We start from the raw sequence: 21,159 nt of genomic DNA on the forward strand, positions 1-21,159 counted from the left end.
AGCAGGTATTTGTTATTTTAGAAAAAAGGAGGATATGTAGTATCGTGTGTTTCACTTTAATTGCATGCTTGCATCTCTGGTGTATCCATTTGAATGTTAGTGTTCTGTGTTCTACTGAGCACTGTTAGAATTCTGTATTGTACCACTGATCATTCTACCATCTGTCACTGAGGTACATGGATGTGCTTTTCTTCATGGATTAAACTACAACTCAATTCTTCTTCTGGATGTCTTTCTTGAGAGTGAATGCTACAATATACAACAAGTAGGACGTTAAATCAGTCATCTGTACCAGTGAACCAACTCCATACCAAAAGTGGCAAAAGTAATCATGGCTGGATGAAGTGACGGAGCGCCAAGCCCTAATGGCATCCCACAGGCTGTTTATAAGTTAGACCCTGAATATTGGGCCATCTCACTAATGGCGCTATATAATGAGGTGAAGTAAAGTGGTTTAATCCCCAGCAGCTGGAAAGGGACAATCATTAACCCGATCTTTAAGGAAGGGGACGATCAAGCCCAGCGAATTACAGGTTAATCATGCTCATCAACTCAGAAGCCAAAAACTCTGCCTCGCTAATTATGGAAGATCTAGTCGATTGGTCCAACACCATCAGTCTTGTTCCTTTCAACCAGACACGGTTTTGGAAAGGCCATAGAACCACCATTAATAGATTAGAGGTAACAACATTTGCTAGAAAAATTCAGCGCTTAAAGAAAAAATTGCATCATTGCTTTATAGATTTTAAAGCCGCATTTTACTCGGTGGAGAGAGATCTCCTGTGCGGAAAACTAAGGCAATGGGGCCTCCATGACAAAACCACTGCGAGCAATTGAGCAACTGTATACATACACCTGGATCCAAATCAAGCTGGCAGACAGGACAGGGCTGTCCTGGAGAATACCTACAGCTATCAGCCTTAAACACAGGTGTTGTCTTGCCTGTTACCTGTTTAACATTTTTGTGCCCCACCTATCCCCAAGGCTCAACCAGTTAAATTCACATCCACTGAGACTAGGATTACTAATCTTAACCCATCTCTAATATGTAGACAAAATCATCCCACTGAGCCACACGAGGGTGGGATTACAAAGATTAATTGCAGAATTTGCAGAATTTGCTGCAGCCAACAAATTAGATCTCCTTATTCTGCCTACGCTCTTTCACCCTTTTAACTTGCTTTTTACTGCTTGACCTCCCATTTTAGATCTTGTAGATAATCTGATTCTGATTTAGCCACGTTCATTTTGGGAGATTACACAAACTATTTTCTTGTTAGCTTCCCTAGGACAGTAGGCATCGGTGCCAGCGTCCCTACTCTCATTTCCTCCTTTCTGCTCAATAGGTCCTTCCCCTCTGCCCTAAATGCCCTCCATGAATGTGCCCATTGCCAAAGCACCCCTCTCCCCTTCTTGGGGAGGGATCCAGCTTTTCTGCCCTGGAATCTCAGATTCCCCTCTGAGAGAGTCAACACTGTTTAGGGATTCACACATAGTGATATAGGCCTTAATCGACCTCCCTTGAATGTGCCCCTTGCCAAAGCACTCCTCTCCCCTTCTTGGGGAGGGATCTAGCTTTCCCGCCCTGGAGTCTAAGATTTCCTTCTGAGAGAGTCCACAGTGTTAAGGGATTCCCACTTAGCGGAGGTTGTTGGAAAAGGTTCCCTTTATTGCTGGGAATCCAGCACCTCACTCCATGATAGGCACTCTCTGAAACATTTTGATGTTCTCCTCTAGGTTGTTACCCTAACCCTCTGATGTACTTTGGTGCCCAAGCTAACCTTTCGCCGATGACCGGTGGAGTTGCCCTTCGCAGCTACTGAGGAGTTTGGCTCTGGTTTCCCCTTTGGCTGTCACCTACCCATCCGTTCATCAGACACTGTATGTTTTCTCGTCGCTCTTCTGTGTTTCCTACCTCCTCCCTCTCCTCTTTCCTTTTTCACTCTTTCCCCCCTCTTCTATTCTCTTCTACTCTTTTCCCTGAACCTCCCTCCCATGTCTGCTTTGTTTCCCCTTACCTGAGCCATGCTGTTGTAACTCTTGCTTCTCCAGTTATTATATACCTGAAATCTTGTAACTATGTATCTATGTTTTTAAATCTATGGTACCTTCTCTTGTAAAGCGCTCTGATACCTCGGGGTCTAGCCAGGGTTATATAAAACTTTTTAAATCAATAAATACAAAATAAATAAGATGAAAACAATGTCTATGTGGAACAGACCAGGCCCACCCCTTAAGGACAAGTTAGGAAATGTAAGTCTAGAAGAAGTCAGCAACTACAGATATCTGGGTCTCTACATTGATAATAAATTGAATTTCTAGGAAGACAAACAGTGTATGGTGAAGAAAAGTAAAGCGCTGACCAACGCCCTTTGTGCTCTATTCAAGAAGTTGTACAGCCCTTTTATAAGAGACTGTTGACTGTCATCTCAGCAATATTGCTCCCAACAGTGGTCTACACAAGAGCTGTTGTGCAAGGAAAAGAGGCCCCAATTTTGGATAAGTTGCAAACAAGCACTTATAAGTGAGTTTTCAGGCTTCTGTTGATTGTCTCTCCTGCACTTAACTGGAATTTGGTCTTATACAGCAAATTATAGGTAGAATATATCTCACCATCAAAACATGGCACAAAATAGGAATCAACCAAAGCAGCCACTAGTCAGACCTTTATGGTGGTCTTTGGAAAACGACCCCAATTCAATCTACAGCAAATATTTGAGGTTCTCATTGCAAGAAACAAGCAGTACTGACCTACGACACATAACACTACTGTATCCTGCGTTCTGCTGTGCCATCAACAAAGCCACCAAATTGCACTCTCTCATCGATGACAAGCACAAACGTACCATTCAGTCACATGCCTGGATGGTAATTCAATCCTATTACATTTTTAAGCTTCAGCGTATCTTAACACAACATACCCAGCACATTTAAAGAGAAAGCAGTTGGCCATCCGACTAGGGGTCTTGCCATCTCTGGTCGGACAACCAGCATGGAGACATAAGGGCTCAAAATAATGCAGACTATGGGGTGCCCCAGGGAAGTTATCATACATCTGGTTTGCCACATATTTTACTGTTGAAATCCAACTTTAATGAACAGGGGGTCTGAACTTGTTGGATGGACATAATAAAGAGCCTTGATTCCTCGGACCCCCAGATCAATTGTGACCTGCTGAAATTCCTGACACCACATGGAGAAAAAAATCTACTGAAGTCTGACATCTCCAGGAACAGCTCAATTCTTGGGATACTATAGACAATACTTTCAAGTAAAGCGTGAATTATGTATTTAATTATATTTATCTATGCACTAAGGAACTTTAAATAGTCGCTAGTATATCTCATGCTCTCAGACTGCTTATGTTGATTGCAGTTTAGAACTTACTGTCAAGCACGTAATATTATCTGCAGCTTATGAACATTGCCAAAAATTGTAATTTATAGAACAACCAGCAATTATGTATTATCAGCTAAGATTCTATATGTTTATGACATTTTATTTGTACAGTAATATTGTGTTGCTTTTTCTTAACTTAAAACAATAAAACAATTGATTGACGCACCCAATGTCGTGTTATTATTCATTTATACTGCATACCTTCAGTTTTCATGACAGTGCACATGACAGGAAAGTATGAGATTCAATTCCATTTACTAACCAAGACCATGTCTTTCATTGCTCCATCCACACCTTCATTGCACTTCAGTGACTCAAAGTCATCATCACTCTGTCCTTCCATTATGAAACGTTTTTGGTTGGTTTGACTACCTGGCTTTTCTAACATGTCAACAAAAAACCTCCCAAAGTGATAGCTCCAATAAAAGGTCCTGCCAAATCTTACAGAGGCACTGCTGTTGTTTGTTCAGAAATAATAATAATTACTTAGGAAGTGAATCTGGTATCTAAAATATTCAATTTATTTTTCTAGCCACACAAACCACCATTCGTGGGCTAGTAGCGCCAGTGCAACAGAGAAGGCCCAGGAGGATGTTGGAGGGGAAGCGGTCCCAGTGGGGGCAGGGACAGGTGGTGATGGTAAGTTGCATTGCTTGCTTCTTGACAAATTAAATATTCTGTATTTGTTAAGTGAGGCAAATATTCCATCCATCATCATTCATCTTCTTCCTGCCCATTACATTTCTCTATCCATGACCTAACTGCAGCATGGTTCAATTCATCACTGCATTGCCGGCTGTGCAATGCGTATCTGCTTCAGTAAATGCAGCATTAGGAATTTTCAAAGCTTTACAAACTGAAAACAAGGTGTGTTTCCCAGTGCCCATTCAGTCACCTCCTACAAGTTCTACACTCCATTATTCTACCAAAAAATGGAAAAATTGGATTCTTTGAATGTGTCACATTTTTTGTCCATGTTATTTATGTACATATATTTCATGACATCCATGATGAATTTATGCCTGTTAAAATGTTTCCTCTCTGTCATTCCACAACTACTGGGACTGACTAACAAAAGCTTAGCAAATGATGATCAATGATACCCCTATTCTATAGCAACACCTCTACCTAGCTTAATCCCCCCAACTTACCTTGCAGTAGCGTAACTTTACTTACTGCCAAATGAAGGTATTTGTTAAAAATATTTTGTGGTGGAGGGCAAGGCCAGGGAGTAAAGTGAGACTAAGGGCCTGATTTAGAGCTTTGCAGATGGGATATTCTGTGATAAAAGTGCCAGATAAAATATATATCTCTTTCTGTCCCTGTACTGCAGTGCACCATTTATTCCACTGTCTACTTATGGTAGGTAGCTATCCACATTTATACGTGACCTGTATGATGTACTATTATTATTATTCACATGCCTCTTTCGAGTCAGGGTAGAATTGAAAGGCAGTCGGAGAAGAACAGGGCATTTGGATTAAAGTAAGATAATACATTTTCTGTCACTGCTGCCCCAGCTGCAGACTGCAGAGAGTACCTGACATGATGCTAGCATGCTTCCATTAAACTTGCACACATGAATAGAATAATATATTTGTGCTACATATATGCCTGACTTATTATTAAGAGGTATTTTTTTCTTTTTACTCGCAAAGTGTCCTTTCAGGTTTTACTATGAAATCATTTAAAAAGAAAAAAGAACCTTTTTTCTTGTGGTATTCTGGCTGAATTCCTTGCAGTAAATGTTTTATGTGATGCACAAGTGGGAAAAACGTGGCCCTGTGACTAATTGTACAAAAAATTGCAATGTTCCTAGGGGACCAGCTATATTCTGTTACTGTGCCAATATATAAACAGGTGTTAACATTGAGAATTATTTATAATTTGTCTTTTTTATCATTTATCGTTCTTGATATAGCTACTCCTGCTGGTCCACCGTCTTGGAAGCAGACATCAGTGTGCCTGTGGCACCACCAGATGGACGACATACAGGCTGAAAATCGTGGCTGGTGAATTTAGAGGAGGGGGAGGCATGTGCCATTGTACCCAGTACCTCCAGCCAGCTACCAGCACCTCTATCTCTGCCACACGCAGCTGGGATCCACCATTGCTGCCCCCTCCTCCTCATCCAGTGACTGCCTCCTCCACCACATCCTGGGAGAGCTGGCACTGCTTTGCTGTGAGGTGGCACATATCAACACCCACATTAAGGCCCTCTAGGGCCTTTTAAAAATAATTTTTGGGTGGGAGGTATTTCTTTTCAGGGTAGAGAGGGTAGGAATTGTGAAGGGCCGTTTGGGCAATTTTAGACTTTGTTTTGGACTATTTGGACTATGTTCAAACACAACTGGAATCTGGTGGTCAACAGACTATTATAAGAAAAAATGCAAATGCTGAACATACAGTCACCAAACGCTGTGTTACACCCAATAACTACTCATACATAAAAACTCCTTGTGACTTAAGGAAAGTGGCTATAGGATTTGGTGACTGTATGTTCAGCATTTGCATTTTCTCTGACTATAGTCTGTTGACCACCAGATTCCAGTTGTGTTTGAACTTGTTTGGAATTGGGGATTGAATCTGTAGTGGGTCGGTAAATATTTTCCCTGGGACCCTTGTTCCTTCGTGGAACTGTGTTTACTATTTGGACTATGGACATTGATTGGGGTGATATATGTATTGGTTTGGTGTGAGGGGTGGGCCTGTTGTTTTTATTTGTTAAAAAATTGAATGGGGCTTGTTTATTCATGTATTTTGCCTTTGGACTGCTTTTAGCACAGCTTTAATTGACAAAAAGCTGCCATCTGAACAGTCACATAAATGTACTTCATCTTTTCCCCTCCACTTTCCCTAGCTGATCCTGAACTCCCTTGTCATATAATTATTTACTTGCTATGTTACTTACTTTACTTATACACAATCATTACCCCGCTAACAGTGTGGGAACAACACAAACTAGATCTGTCTTATTGCTTGGGGAAGTCTACTTTTGTCACCTTTGCAGCACCAAGCCACTTATTAAAGTAAATATACCAGTCAGTTTTATCTTTGTCCTAATACTATCTGTAACTAAATTGACAACTAGGGGAGTATGCCTATGCGCATGCTATATTGCCTTGTGACATGCGACATACATAAAAAATGCTAAAACCTTAGTTGAAATTACTAACTAAACTAGACCACTTCACTTCTTAGTTCTCTTACATGAATAGATGAAGTGATGGCTTCTACCTCTCTCAATCTTCCAAAGCTTATTGCATGCATTTCCCAAGGTGCCTTCTTAATAGTGGTGGTAGTAGTAGAAGGTTAGCGTGCTAACACGGAAGACAAAACAACACAAGTGAGGTCCCACGCCCATCTAGGTAAACTCCAACTGTCAGATAAATCATTAGGATTATCCATCACAGGCAACTAGGTCAACAGAAAAAACAGAGTTAGTGGGTTATTTATGTCATAACTTATCAACAACTGAGAACAGACTACCACCATGACACACAGACGACCTGATATACAACTAGCAGTAGTATCTTCTGAACAAAGGGCTATTTAATTAATGTATGAAAACAATTAAAACTAAACTTATGAAATCCTTGATTCAGAAGGAGTGGACTCAGGACAGGAGAAGGTTAAGCATGTAAGCAATACAAACTTTGCTCCCATCTTTCTACATTATAATGTGTACATCTCAAAAGCTATATTACCACATCTGCCCCTCCCAAAACACATGTTCCCTCTGTAAACATGCTCTAGAATAAGTTTGCTAACATTACTACACCTCCTGACACTTCACAATAAAGTTTATAAAATAAATTATTAAATACCTGAACTTCAAGTTCTTTCTTTAATACAGATGAAGACACAAGTCTCTTTCAGTTCCACATAAATTCACTTCTGCTGAGAACAAGTCAAACAGACTTCCTTCTCCTCTAAAGCACCAAGGACAAACTGAGCTATTCCTGATTCTCTACCCCATCACATCAGAATATTTCTTCAACCATTTAATATAAATGCTAACTTTTGGTTGAGTCTTGGCCCTTTTTTTACTTCTCCCCATATGATCTTGCAAGACTCTCACAGGATTGTAAAGTATCTCTTGGCAGGCCCAGTAATTTTCGAAGCAAGTCTAAGGAGAGGCTAATAGGATCGTAAAAAACCTCATGACAGGCTCAGCAATTTTCCGTCTCTCGCAGGATAGTAACACAATTGTAGAGAATTTGTAGTATATGGGAAGCACTAACCTCTCCAGTAAAACCCTCTGTTGGGTAATAGGTGTGCATACTGGAGTATGAGGGTCTATTCTCAGCTTTGTTTTCAAACCAAGCTCTCAAATAACAACTATGCACAGTAGGGCATGTGCAAGAATGGGCCTCTCCACGGAGACCCCTCTCTTGCATAATAGGTCTACCTGGCGGGGTGTGACATGAGAGTGGCCTTTCCTATCAAATCTCCCTCCCAGATAATGGATGTGCATAGGAGTCAGTAGGGAGGGACTGCCCTCTGCTTTCAGCCCTCTCTCTCAGATGATGGGTGTGCACAGTAGGGTGTGTTGATGGAGTACACTCTCCTTTAAGACTGCTCTCTCAGATGATGGGTGTGCATAGTAGTGAGTGGGGAGGGACTGCCCTTTCCTATACAGCCTCTCTCTGAGATGATGGGTGTGCAAAGTAGAGAGACTCCGCCCTCTCCTTCCGGATCTCTCTCTCAGATGACAAGTATGCATCGTAAGGAGTGTGGAGTGAGCTGGCCTCTCACTAAAACCACTCTCTCAGATGATGGATGTGCATAGTAGGGTGTGTGGATGACTGGCCTTTCCTTCCAGCTCTCTAGCTGAAATGACACGTGTGTGTAAAAGTGTGTGGAGAGTAACAGTCTTTTCCTTTAACGCCTCTCTCTCAGATGACAGGTGTGCATAGTAGTGCAATGGGTGGTACTGACCTCTCCTGTCAGACCTTTCTCTCAGATGATGGATGTACGTAGTAGGGTATCGGGAAGAACTGGCCTCTTCTTTGAAACCTTTCTTTCAGATGATGGATGTGCATAATAGTGTGTGTGTGGAAGGACTGGCCTTTCCCTGCAGAGTGTGATGTGGAAAATAACAGGCCTGTCCTTTCACACTATTTACCACAAAAGAGGGCGAGGGTCAAGTCAGTTTATACTCTAACACCCCAGACCCCCAAGAGACTCAAATATACGCACATAGGGGGTGTATAGAGTGGGTAACACATACAAAATATACAAACAGAGAGAGCCCCAATTAGGCAAATCACTCTATTTGAAAAAACTGCCCTCACTCACATATTATATGTAACATTCTTCATCATCGGGCCTGCTTACAATACGCCCTGGTGTATCCCCACACAGGGCGGAGCATTAGGGAGGGGAAAAATAATAAATTTCTCTTTACAAGACATACAATCAGGACAAATGGACATAGACGACACGTAACACGAAAATTGGTGAAAGTCGTGCAAACACCAAGTGATCACAACCGAAAAGTGCAGTATGGAGAGCGATTAAAACTGATTAAAGGTGTCAACCAGAACACAACCTTTATTAGACTTTTCTTGACACCCCTATCAGGATTAAAAGATGAAAAAGGATGGGAAAAAGCCTCAAAGAGATAAATAGGAACCTCAAGGCTTCCCTCCTACCACTGCCAGAGTCAACATGTTTTGACCGCTCTGTGTGTGCCTTTAAGGTCACTCCGGTCTTCTTCAGGACCGTCGCTTTGAGTGCCACTCTGGGTTCCTCCGTACTTCGGATAATGGTACCCCAAAGGGTGAGGTAGGTCTACCAGATCCGTACCTCTCCCGTATTTTGTGTGGAGATTGTTCCCTCAGATGAGGGAGAACATTCACGAGTTTATAGATATTACAAACTCGAACTGGTGTCCGGTAAGAAGGACGCCAAAGAACACAATCGTTCTGAAGGCCCGTCCGGCTTAGTCACCTGCAAACCATGACAGCGCGCATATATATATACTGTCCTTTCACACCTCTGTCTCAGATGACAGGTGTGTGTAGTAGTGCATGGGGAGAGACTGGCCTCTCCTGTCAGACTGCTCTCTCAGATGACAGATGTGCGTAGTAGGGTAGGGGGAGGAACTGGCCTCTCCTTTGAACCTCTTTCTCAGATAACGGATGTACATAGTAGAGAGTGGGGAGGGACTGTCCTTTCCTCTCAGACCTCCCTCCGTGGTGTCGGGTGTGCTTAGTAGTGAGTGGAGAGGGAAGGCCCTCTCCTTCCATATCTCTCTCTCAGATGTTGGGTGTGTTGTAGGATGTGTGGAGAAAGACTTGCCTCTCAGCTGAGAACTCTCTCTCAGATAAGGGGTGTGTGTTGTAGGGTGTGTGGAAGGACTGGCCTTTCCTTTCAGAGCTCTGTCTCAGAGAACGGGTGTGTGTAGTAGTATGTGGAGATTAACAGGCTTGTCCTTTCACACCTCTCTCTCAGATGACAACTACGCATAATAGGGTATGCAGGGACTGGCCTTTCTGCTGAAACCCCTCTCCTGCATAACAGGATAATGGGCGTACATAGTAGGGTGCATCGTGCAACTGCCCTCTCCTTTCAGACCTCTCTCTCAGATGACAGGTTTGCCTAGTAGGGTGTGTGGATGGAGTAAACTCTCCTTTGAGACCTCTCTTTGATATGACAGGTGTGCTTAGTAGTGAGTGGAGAGCGAAATGACTCTCCTTCCAGACCTGTGTCTCAGATGATAGGAAAGCATTGTAGAGGGTGTGGAAAGAGCTAGCCTCTCCTTTCTGAGCTCTATTTCAGATGACATGTGTGCGTAGAATGGAGAAAAGAATAACATGCCTTTCCTTCTTTTTACTCCTTTCTCTTATCTGGCATGTGTGCGTAGCAGTGTGTGGGGTGAAACTGACCTCTCTTGTCAGACCTCTTTCTCAGAGAAGGTATGTGCATAGTAGGGTTTGGGAGGGACTGCCTACTCTTTTAAGACCTCTCTCTCAGATGATGATTATGCATAGTAGTTAGCGGGAGGGACTACCATTTCCTCACAGTCCTCTCAACCAGATGATGGGTGTATGTGGTAGGGTGTGTGGAAAAAGACTGGCCTCTTAGCTGAGAACTCTTTCTCAGATGATGGGAGTGCCTCGCAGGGTATGTGGAAGGACTGGCCTTTCCTTTCACAGCTCTGTCTCAGATTACGGGTGTGTGTAGTAATTTGAGGAGCATAACTGACCTGTCCTATCACACCTCTCAGAGAGGGAAGAGGGTACACCCTCCTCCCTATATTAATTACTTGGCCCCGGAGGATGGGGTCCCAGGTGGCTCTGAAGGCTTGGGAGAGGGTGACACAGCCTTGTTTCCCCTTTTATCTCAACTTTGGCCTGGGAGGAAGAGGTCCCCGTGGGAGAATTAGGCTCAAGGAGGGAAACTGCACAGCCCCACTGCCTTTATAAATTACTTGACCCCAAGGGATTAAGTCCCCGGGGCCTAAAAACGCCCCTGCCCCTTTTCTTTAGTATATTTGATCCCAATGGATGGGGTCCAAGAAGGCTTGAGGAAGGATGTTGCACACCCTTTCCCTTTTTAATTGTATTTGCCCCATGGAGATGGGGTACCTGGGGCCTAATAAGGCCCGGGGAGGGATGAAAAGCTGCTCCCTTTACGTTTTTATTGACTTCAGTCTCAAAACATGGGGTTCCTGGGACTCGATAAGGCTTGAGGAAGGAGGCCCTTTTGTTGGATGTCCAAGAAGATGTTGCCCCTTGCAAGAACTCACTTGAAAAACTGAAGAATTCTGTCCCTTTCCACAGCATTCTTTATTCTTTTCAGCCTGACGTCATGGTGTTTCCTTTAGCAGAATTCTGGGACTCACAGTACTCCCTCCTTGAAATGAAGTTCTTTGGTGGATTTCCGCTCAGACAACTTCTAAATGTAGAATTTAAGCTCTCCAGTGAGCTATGAACAAAAGACTCTGGCTTATTTTTACAAACTGTTTGACCTGCAAGGCTCAAACGCAGCCAGTCTGCGTGAGGCAGCCCACCATTTCCTTTCATTTATGTGGGAGTTCCGTTCTCTTGGACAGGACCGGCCGAAATAAATGTCTAAAAAGAAGTTGCCCCCTGCGAGAACGCACTTGAAAAACAGGCAAATTCTGTCACTTTCCACAGCATTCTTTATTCTTTTCAGCCAGACGTCATGGTGTTCAATAAAATCAACAGCCCTATGCTTTTCAGCGCTACTGCGCCATGCTCATGGGCACTTGACAAAGTCAGCTGGCAGAGACAAGGAGGGAAACGAGTCACTGTATTTATATTCACAGGTGAATCGTACCCTCTAGTGGGCATTTCATTTAGCAGAATTCTGGGACTCGTAGTGCTCCCTCCTTGAAATGAAGTCCTTTGGTGGATTCCCGCTCAGACAACTTCTATATGTAGAATAAAAGCTTTCTAGTGAACTACGAACAAAAGCCACTGGCTGATTTTAACAAACTGTTTGACCTGCAAGGCTCGAACGCAGGCAGTCTGTGTGAGGCAGCCCACCAATTCCTTTCATTTAGGTGGGAGCAGAGGCGCAACTAGAGCCTAATTTCGGGAGGGGTTCTAAGAAAAAATTTCGGGGGCGGGGGCTGAACCTTTAATCACTAGGCAGAGTGGAGCTGCAGGGCCTCTAACAAGGGGTGAAACAGCAGCAAGGCCTAATTAGCATTCAAATGGTCTTTTAAAGAGCTGTGAAACGTTCGGGTGTGGCTGTTTGTGTACCCGGGATCTGTCTCATCCCGGGCTGCCACACACGACGGGGGGGCTGAAGCCTGGTGAGTCCAATGGGTGTTGCGCGCCTGGGTGGGAGCGAAGTTCTAAAGGACTTGTAATGGATGACTCGGTTTTCCATGCTAATCTTCCTTTGAACATTGCCGGGAGCCCATGAGCAAGGAGCAGGAGCTCCGAAACGCGTAGGGCTGTGTATTTCAGTGAGCACTTTCGATGTCCGGTTTTAAAAAACAATGGAATGCTGCTTCAAGGTGCATGATTCACCGGTTCATTCAAGTTCATCCTCAAAGGTGGGATACCTTTTGTTTTAGCATATTTTAAGGCCAGTCCCGGTCGGGAGGACTGAACTTCCACAAAAAGAATGTGGGCTGCTGCGCACAGACTGCCTGTGCTTGCGTATGCAGGTATGAACTGGTACCAAGTAAGCAGCGGGAATCGGGTGCTTGTAGCTCAATGGAGAGCTTAATTTGTGCAGTATTGTTGTACATGAAGGTGGAATCCACTGGAGAACATAAATTACAACCTTGGGAAAACTATGAGTCCCAGAACTCTGTTATCAACCACAGGTATGAACAATGACGAAGAATTATATGTACATTTCTATCACCTAGACACTTCCTGTCAACCAATCCACTAGTTCCCAGTTATTATAACTATAAGAGCCTTACATTTTAAATCTCACCTGTTTTCATATTTGTTTTATCTTTGTCTTGTTCAGTTTTTAATTTTTCACTGTCACTTGATATTCCTTATTGTAAAATGTTATACTGTTGTACAGTTCATGTACATGATAGAAACATGGTAGAATGTCTAAATGCCTTAAGTTCAATTGCCTTGTGATAGATGATTAAGTATGTTGCTATGTGCAAAGGGGTGGTGCAAATTTTTGTCTAAAATAGGCTATGTTTTTAATATTTCGGACAGATTGGTAACGTAACATGACAGAAGAATATGCTCTGAGTTATTGCTAAGCGCTCATGAGATCCAGCATGTTCACATGAACTGTTGTCTCTACAGAACTACTGGCCACGTTAGTGTGATTGTCTTCTAGTAATCACCATCACTAATAGGGACATCACTTCACCCACACTTGAGAACCAGACCCACTAATGAAGAAATATTAGGGGTCGAACAACAGGGTACTACAACCAAATCACTCAATCTTTAGATGTCACAAGGCACGGGCACCAGACCAACAAAACAATCTACAAATACACAAGACAATGCCATCAACCCGGCTGTAGGGAATATGTACAGCACATTAATTTAATTTATCTTAAATGTCCATTGTAATGTGTACAGATGTTTAAGCAATTGTAAAACCAACATTGTTTTGATTTGATTTAATTTCATTTGAGCAATAGAAACTAACTCACCATAGTATCTTTTCTATGTTGTCATGCACGCTGCACTGTGCATCTAACTGTACATTTAAATATATGCGGAACTTGCCTAAGGTTATGTGACCAAGATCTCTGTTGAGATCGAAAATGCGTTGTTTTTCTGCTGCAAATAAACCGTAATATTTTGACTGCAAACCGGGAGTGGCTCGTCTTTTCTGCTAGGATTGCAGGGATTCTCTTCACATATATGGATATATATATATATATATATATATATATATATATATATATACATATATATCTCACTCCCAGGAATCCATCACCACCTCAAGTTACGGCGAAATGAGGGAGACTGGCCACCAGGTTCTTTGGCAGAAGGGTATTTATTTTTGTCTTTCCGCTCTGCTGCGACGCGTTTCGAGCACAGCCATACCCTTGCTCACACACAGAAATAAAAACATGCCGCCATTTTAAATTATTCATACTGTCCACCCCCAGTGCACTCGTCACATGGTTCACCTTTGGCTAGACATGAAAGTCATACTATGTGCTATGTCTAAATCTATACCGCTTATAGCAGCAAGTCACTATCCACATAAATGTTGATGACAATCATATTGATACTTGCATTTTGACATTATTTAACTTTGTTGACATTGATTGCATATCTTGTACTCGGCTTGAATGCCCTTATGTGCAAAATTCACTGTAATTCACTGAGTGCAAAGTATATATTAATAATAAATATATAAATAACATATAAATATTTAAATATATAAATATGTACAATATACAGAAGCTCACCTGCAAATGCAGACTAGTTCTAATTGAGCATTGAGAGTTCCTGCAGCTCCTCTGCCACTCGACTAGAACTTCTATCACCAAGTTATGTAATTGATAATACAGTATTTTAAGTTTTCTTCCAGGATACCTTGGCTGGAGTCATCATTGCCTCACTTCATTTAATTACGTTGGTGTCCTCATAGTCAATTGGATTCCCTTTTGATTTGAAACTAACGAAAATACAATTGTGGTAATCTAATGCTAAAAACCTTTGAAACTTTAATATTAAAGAAGTTGACATTGTAAGAGAGAATCAGTATATATCTGACAATGAGATCATTATTAATTGAAAAAAAAGACATTGAGGCTGATTCACAAAGGCAATCTGAGACAAAAGTCTAACGACTTTCGGTATCACCCTGACCGTACTTTCTGGCTCGGGCTGGATGAAGTTAATTCAATGGGCCAGAATGCAATTTTTACAAAAGGGAACATTAGGAACGTGTGATAAATAATAGAGAAGGTCATGAAAATCAGTTTGGGCAGGGAAAAGGGTGTGGCCAGACACTACATCATATCTCAGAAATGTTTGCTCATTTGCATCATGGTACACCCAGTGCACAATTTACACCCCCTCAGTGATGACTGTAATGTTAACAATACATTCAACACTAAGGGGAGTGCCCTTAGTGTTGACTGTAACCCTGAGGGGGAGTGCAAATAGTACCATGATGAAAAGGAGCAACATTGTATTCTGGCACATTGACTAAACTTCATCCAGCCCAAACCGGAGAGTATGGCTTGAGCCAGAGAGTACGGCCCGGGTGCGGAGAGTACGACCCGGGTATGGAGATTCCAGCCCGACTGCGGATGTAAAGATACGACTCGTAAATGATTTCTGTGAATTCCAAAAGTCTTAAAGTTAGACTTTTACCTCAGATTACTTCTGTGAATCTGCCCCATTATTTAGAATTCCTTGCCTCTTTTAATCCACTAAAAGAGTACACCTGCGATGACAGAAAATCTTATTGATGTGGCAACATGGTATCCATAATCTTAACAGCACCACTGCAATTTAATAAAATATGAAAATGCTCAGCAACGGTAATTTTTCGCTCATTGGAGCATTTAAAACATTTCGTAAACTAACTGTAGGCTTGATGAGAGATAATACAATACCCTTCTCCTTATTTTCCAAAATAAACTTCAGTTTTCGTTGCAGCCTGAAGCTGCTGAGGCATTTTAAAGGTAATGGTTCGTGTAAACAATATTTACCAGATTTATTTTTCAAAACACCTGCCAACCTTAAAGTATTGTGCAGATGTCTGCACAATTACACAATTGTTTCGGGAATCTTCTACATCAGCGCAAGAAGTATTGAATGTGAATTCAAAATTATTCAAGAATCGCTTAAGCAGCTTTTAATGCAACTTCATATCTGGAGGAATATATAACGAATTTCATTTTCCATTAAACTGCTCAAAATATACTGACTCGTGGAACAAATAACCAAGACCTTCCCTTATAAATGTAGCACCAGGAACAAGGACAACATCGTGAACTGTATTTCAATACACAGGATATAGAGACAATTTACAATGCTGTTGAATTTACCGGCGGACAATTTCAGGACACATACATTGACCAGTAAAAAAGTTTGTATAAAGACTTCAAAATATATTATTTGTAACTTTGAGAATTAGCCTACTGCAATTGTAAGAAAGAAAAACTAATATTTAACTAAATCCGTTCCAGTTCGCTCCATGAACATCGCCGATACTGGGAAAATACATCAACAAATTCTGTCTGTGCCTCTCTTTTTTAGTATACGTGCGCGTATAGCCACTTGTAAACCTTTTGATGTTGCTCTGGTGGTAAATAGTGCATCACACGCTCCGAGTCCTGGGTTTGTGTCTGATGAATATTGCTACCCTGAGCCATAACAAACGATCAGCACTCACGTTCTCTTCAAAGAGCAGACACAAGGCAGCAAATCCAATCAGGTGTACAGTGATTGGAGAGGGTTTTGAGGCCACAATATAGTAGGACAACAGCGGCTCCTGCAAAGGTCACCCTTTGTAAGACAACAGATAGTGGATTTGATGCTCGTGGTTGGAATTGAGGGCAAGAGAAGCTGGCACACATATGGGACAAAAGAGGATGCGTCCCCTCAACTGAAGGGTGGAGCATCAGCAAGAGTTGTGAGTGAATTAACATCGATGCCAAGAATAAGACGAGGCCCGTGTCCCTGACTTTTTCAGATCTTCTCCAGCCCACAACTCTCTTCTAATGCCAAATGTCATTTTCAGGAAGGATAAAAAATAATGCTGCTAAATGTTTGTGTTCCCGTGTAGCCAAACTGTGGAGTGTATGTTGGAGAACGAGATGTGTTGTAGTCACAAATAATCGCACTGTATACTGATTGACGTACTTATAGCAAATAAGCTTAGTCAAGGGACATTCTCATCAAATAGAGTAAAATATTCACTCAGAAGATGACATTTCAGACTCTACTTTCCATTTTGTAGCCAAACATTTCGTTTCTGTCATTGTATAGTGCAGCACATGTGCTTGGGGTTTGCAGTTAATGCATACGACCGAAAAAACTGTGGCCGGACCGCACCTAATCCACTGTCTGAGCTGTAATTGTGGACAAGTCAACACTGGTTTTTAAAACAAAGGGCTCTAATTTACCGACTCATAAATACCGAATTTTACCGATTCGGTATTTATGAATCTGTAAATTAGAAGGAGGGAGATGTAGCTAATTTTCAATGTTGAATTACCGAATCGTTAACATTCGGTATTTTCCGATTCGGTAAATACCGAATTGGTATTGCCCATTGATTCCTATGGGCCTTGAAGCCCATAGGAATCAATGGGCAATACCGATTCGGTATTTACCGAATCAGTAAATACTGAATCCTGCAAGGGTGCAGGAGGTGTCACTTTGACACCCTCTAGCACCCCAAATACAGGCATGTGTGCCATGTGGCAAACAGACATGCCCTAAGGGCATGTCTGTCTGTCACATGGCATAGGTGTGCATGCACACATGTGCATGCACACCTGGATTCGGTATTTTACCACCCAATTGGATTGGGTGGTAAAATACCGACTCTTGAGGGCCTGTGGCACTCTTAGGAGTGTCACTTACATATGGATTTACCGAATCAGTAAATATACCGATTCGGTATTTTACCGATTCTGTAAATTTACCGATTCGGTAAATTTACAGAATCGGTAATATATATGCCCCCTGCATCAGAAAACCCTAATACCGGTCGGTAACGGCCAAATTCGGCTGTTACCGACCGGTATTAGGGATCCTACATCTGGCCCTTAATCTCTCGTAAATGATGAAAGTCCCAATCAGCAGCTTCTGTTTATCTCAGATGTGTGGAGCATCGTTTTGTAAAGGTTCAGATGAAGTTTGGTATGAAGTTCCCAATAAAACCCGAGAACCATGACATATTTTGTCCAAGTGAAATATTTTTAAGATCCCCCTCAATCTCCATTACTCCTGCAATCTCTCTAGTCTGGATAGCTCTGAAAACCTTTAAAATATTCACTCAACCAATCCTCTATGTGGAACACCTGATTGGCCGTACATTAAATCTCTAATGAATACCGCCTCTTCAATTGCTTTCCCTATTAACCTGTTTATCAGACTCCCTTCCTTGGTCATTACCCACAGATAACTGAGAGAGGGTGTTAACATATATATAGTTGGCCTTGTGCTGTCAGTTGACCCTGGAGTCCATCAGAAATCCACACAATGATCACACACATCTTCCACCACAGTTCTGTGTATATACAGTACTGCTCAAACTGGTAGACTTGTATAGGGTTTTATGGTTGACTACCCGTAGGCAGGGTTGGATTGGGATCAGAAAGAGGCTCACCAAAACAAAGTGGCCCACATTTCTTATTGCCTTTTTGCAAAACACTGCTTCAGCGAAGTTATATGAAAAGAAAGGGGGTGAGGGGCATGTTTTATTAACTTAACTTAGATTTTAAAAAAATGCACAGAATAGTTCACCCTGCTGAGCCACACATGAATGCAAGTGAGTCCACCTCTGCTCAGGCCCCTTGACCCTGTTCAATTAGCATATATTGATGGACCAGCCCAGCGAGGGAAAGGGAGTGATACCTCCGCCCATCTGCCTCTAGAAAGGCTGCTCCAGCACCCACTGGGTGGCTGGCGGCACCCTAACAGCACAGACAGCTCCCAGACTGCCCAAAAAAGCAGCCCAAAGCTAGAACTCGGCTACCGGCCTTTGGCCATTTCCTGAGTGCCTGCGTTACCAATCTGACTCTGCACATAGGCCCTTGAGCTACTCATCTCAAGGCCGCAATAGGGTCAGCTACAGCACCACAGTGTTGGGTTCACTTCAGGCAGCAGTGTACATTATTTTCCCTTACCTCTGCACTACATCAGTGCACTACACTGTTTTTGACACAAGGAAGAGAATCAACTACAATACATACTATGCAGTGCAATGTGTCTAATGTTCTGAATTGAAGGGAAAATTGGACATCATTTGAGGGTTGCCAGTGGCTGCACATTCGAACCTTCAGTGGTTGATTTCAACCGGTGTCTGGTTGGTTGAAATCCAGGCAGTCAAAAAAATATATTCTGTAGGGCATGGCTTCGAGGGACCGAAAGAACAGAGGCAATAAAGGTTGCAGAAGCTATATTCCAGCAGCAGCAGCTCTAATAACTCGCTTTGTACTACTCACACTGATTCTGAGACTCTTGCTCTCTCCCAGCTGTTAAATAAAGGTATTGTGCTGAGAGTGAAACATTTTTCATAGTGCAGCAAAACGTGCTGCTAGAAGTTTTAACTTTTTTCAGTGGATTAACAGGACGATGCCGAAAATGTGCACAATAAAATGCTCCCAAACGCATGATCAGGCCCGGACTGGCCTTTGCAGGCACTGAGCAGTCCTCTGGTGTGCCGCATGGGTGGGGGGCCGGTTTGGGCCCCCTGGGGGCCGTTTTTGTTACAGAGCCGTTTTTGCAGCATAATCGGCCGAAAACCGGCCCTGGCAACGTGCTTAGCTGCACCCCCAAGCACTTTGCCAAGGCCGGTTTTGGTTCCCAGTCTGGCCTTGTGCATGATACACTGTATATCATAGGTTTATTGCATTGAAGTGCACAATTCAACTAGACAGTACAGGACTGATTTACAGATGGTGGATGGTGGTTCTGAGGAACCCACACCCACCAAGTTTAGAGTTGTCTGCCGGTCCTGAGGAGAACTCCGTAGATTGACAAATATTGCCGTCATGGCAGTTCTTGTTAATGTATGAACACTTTGAGACACGTGGTACCATCAGACATGGCAGCCAGCATCCAAACTTTTCAATTGTGTTTGTTTTTCTAAAAACAAAAAAAATAAAGGGCCCCACACTCTAATAATTTTGTCCCAGGGTGTAGGGGTCCTTATCTGTTTCCTGTCCCTTACCACCAGGTATTTTCTGGCATTGATGAACATGAAAAAAGCTGTTACACTGTCTTTCCTAAATGAGGCAAATGGCATAAAGTCCTTCCACTGACAGATCCAAATCTTTCCAGCCATTGGAGCAATTCTTCCATGGATGGAGAAGACAAGAGCTCTGTCAAAGGAATACTGACAGACTGAACAACTCAAAATAGGGCAGGCAGATTGACAGTTTGTGAAACTACCTGGTATCCCATTTCATTTGTGACGAGTTACCCTGTCCACCAAACTCTAAGGGGCATATTCACAAGGAGCCATAGCCGAATTAAAGGCACTTTATCGCAGCCAAAGTTGTGATAAATGTACCCCACTATTCACAAGCTGGTGCTAACAGCCCACAGCACCAGTTTTCCCGCGATAGCAGCCATAAAAAACATCGCAACAGAGGACCCTCACAACTATCTCTAATGAGATGCAGAGAAGGCGTTCCTGTGCAAAAAGCTGCAACAATACCACACCTCAATATTCACAACGACCAGCCAGATACCCGATAGGGCACGTTAGCAGCAGTAAATTAACACCTGCTCTGACCTGGTGTAAAGTTGGACCACAGCCTGCACCACAAAAGGGAGCACAGCCCACAGACACACCTGAAGACAAACAGATGCCATGGAGCAATTGAACATGCAGCACAGACACCCAAGAGGGCCGCAACACCCACCAACACCACACCCAGGCCCGGAACACCACCCTCCCCGGGCCCACCCCCAACCCCGGACCTAGAAACTGAACACCAACACCCCCAATCCCAAAACAAATATTCTACCTGATGTCACACAAGCAGGAAAATCAACATACATGTGTGGCCAGAAAATGGAGAGTCAGTCATACAGCAATGCAATCACCAACACAAAACACCATACAAACAAATGCTAAAACAACCATTCGGATGAGACCTAGCGGGTCCTCACTGGACAATCCATAGGACACAGCATGGATCACTAAATCCAAGAGAAGAAGGTGTGCCATGTGTTCAACAAAGGAAAGAGAGGGAGGGAACGAGGGAGAGAGACAGGGTGAGATTGCACAAGCAGCGCAAGGCCTTTCAGGGCCCCTGGCTCCACATGCCAACATGTGGATGTGTGCATCGCCATCCATACACCATGAGCCCAAGGCCGTGTTCCAATCTCAGTGCCAAAGCCACATCACATTCCGAAAATGCAAGTAGAAGTCAGACAAACATCAGAGATGAAAGCTCCATTGTACCAATGTAGAAGGCGGGAGGACACCTGCACCTCTGATCTTGGTCCAGAATGCACCTGGAAAACCCTGAGAGAGATGCCATAGCAGATGTGGACGACTCCCACACCACGCATAGTGCAAATACACTACCCGACTCCCCCACACACAGAAGCCCCTGCCGGAGATATCCCCGCTTGG

This window comes from Lissotriton vulgaris, chromosome 3_1 (assembly GCF_964263255.1).
Source record: "Lissotriton vulgaris chromosome 3_1, aLisVul1.2, whole genome shotgun sequence".
Lineage (NCBI taxonomy): Eukaryota > Metazoa > Chordata > Amphibia > Caudata > Salamandridae > Lissotriton > Lissotriton vulgaris.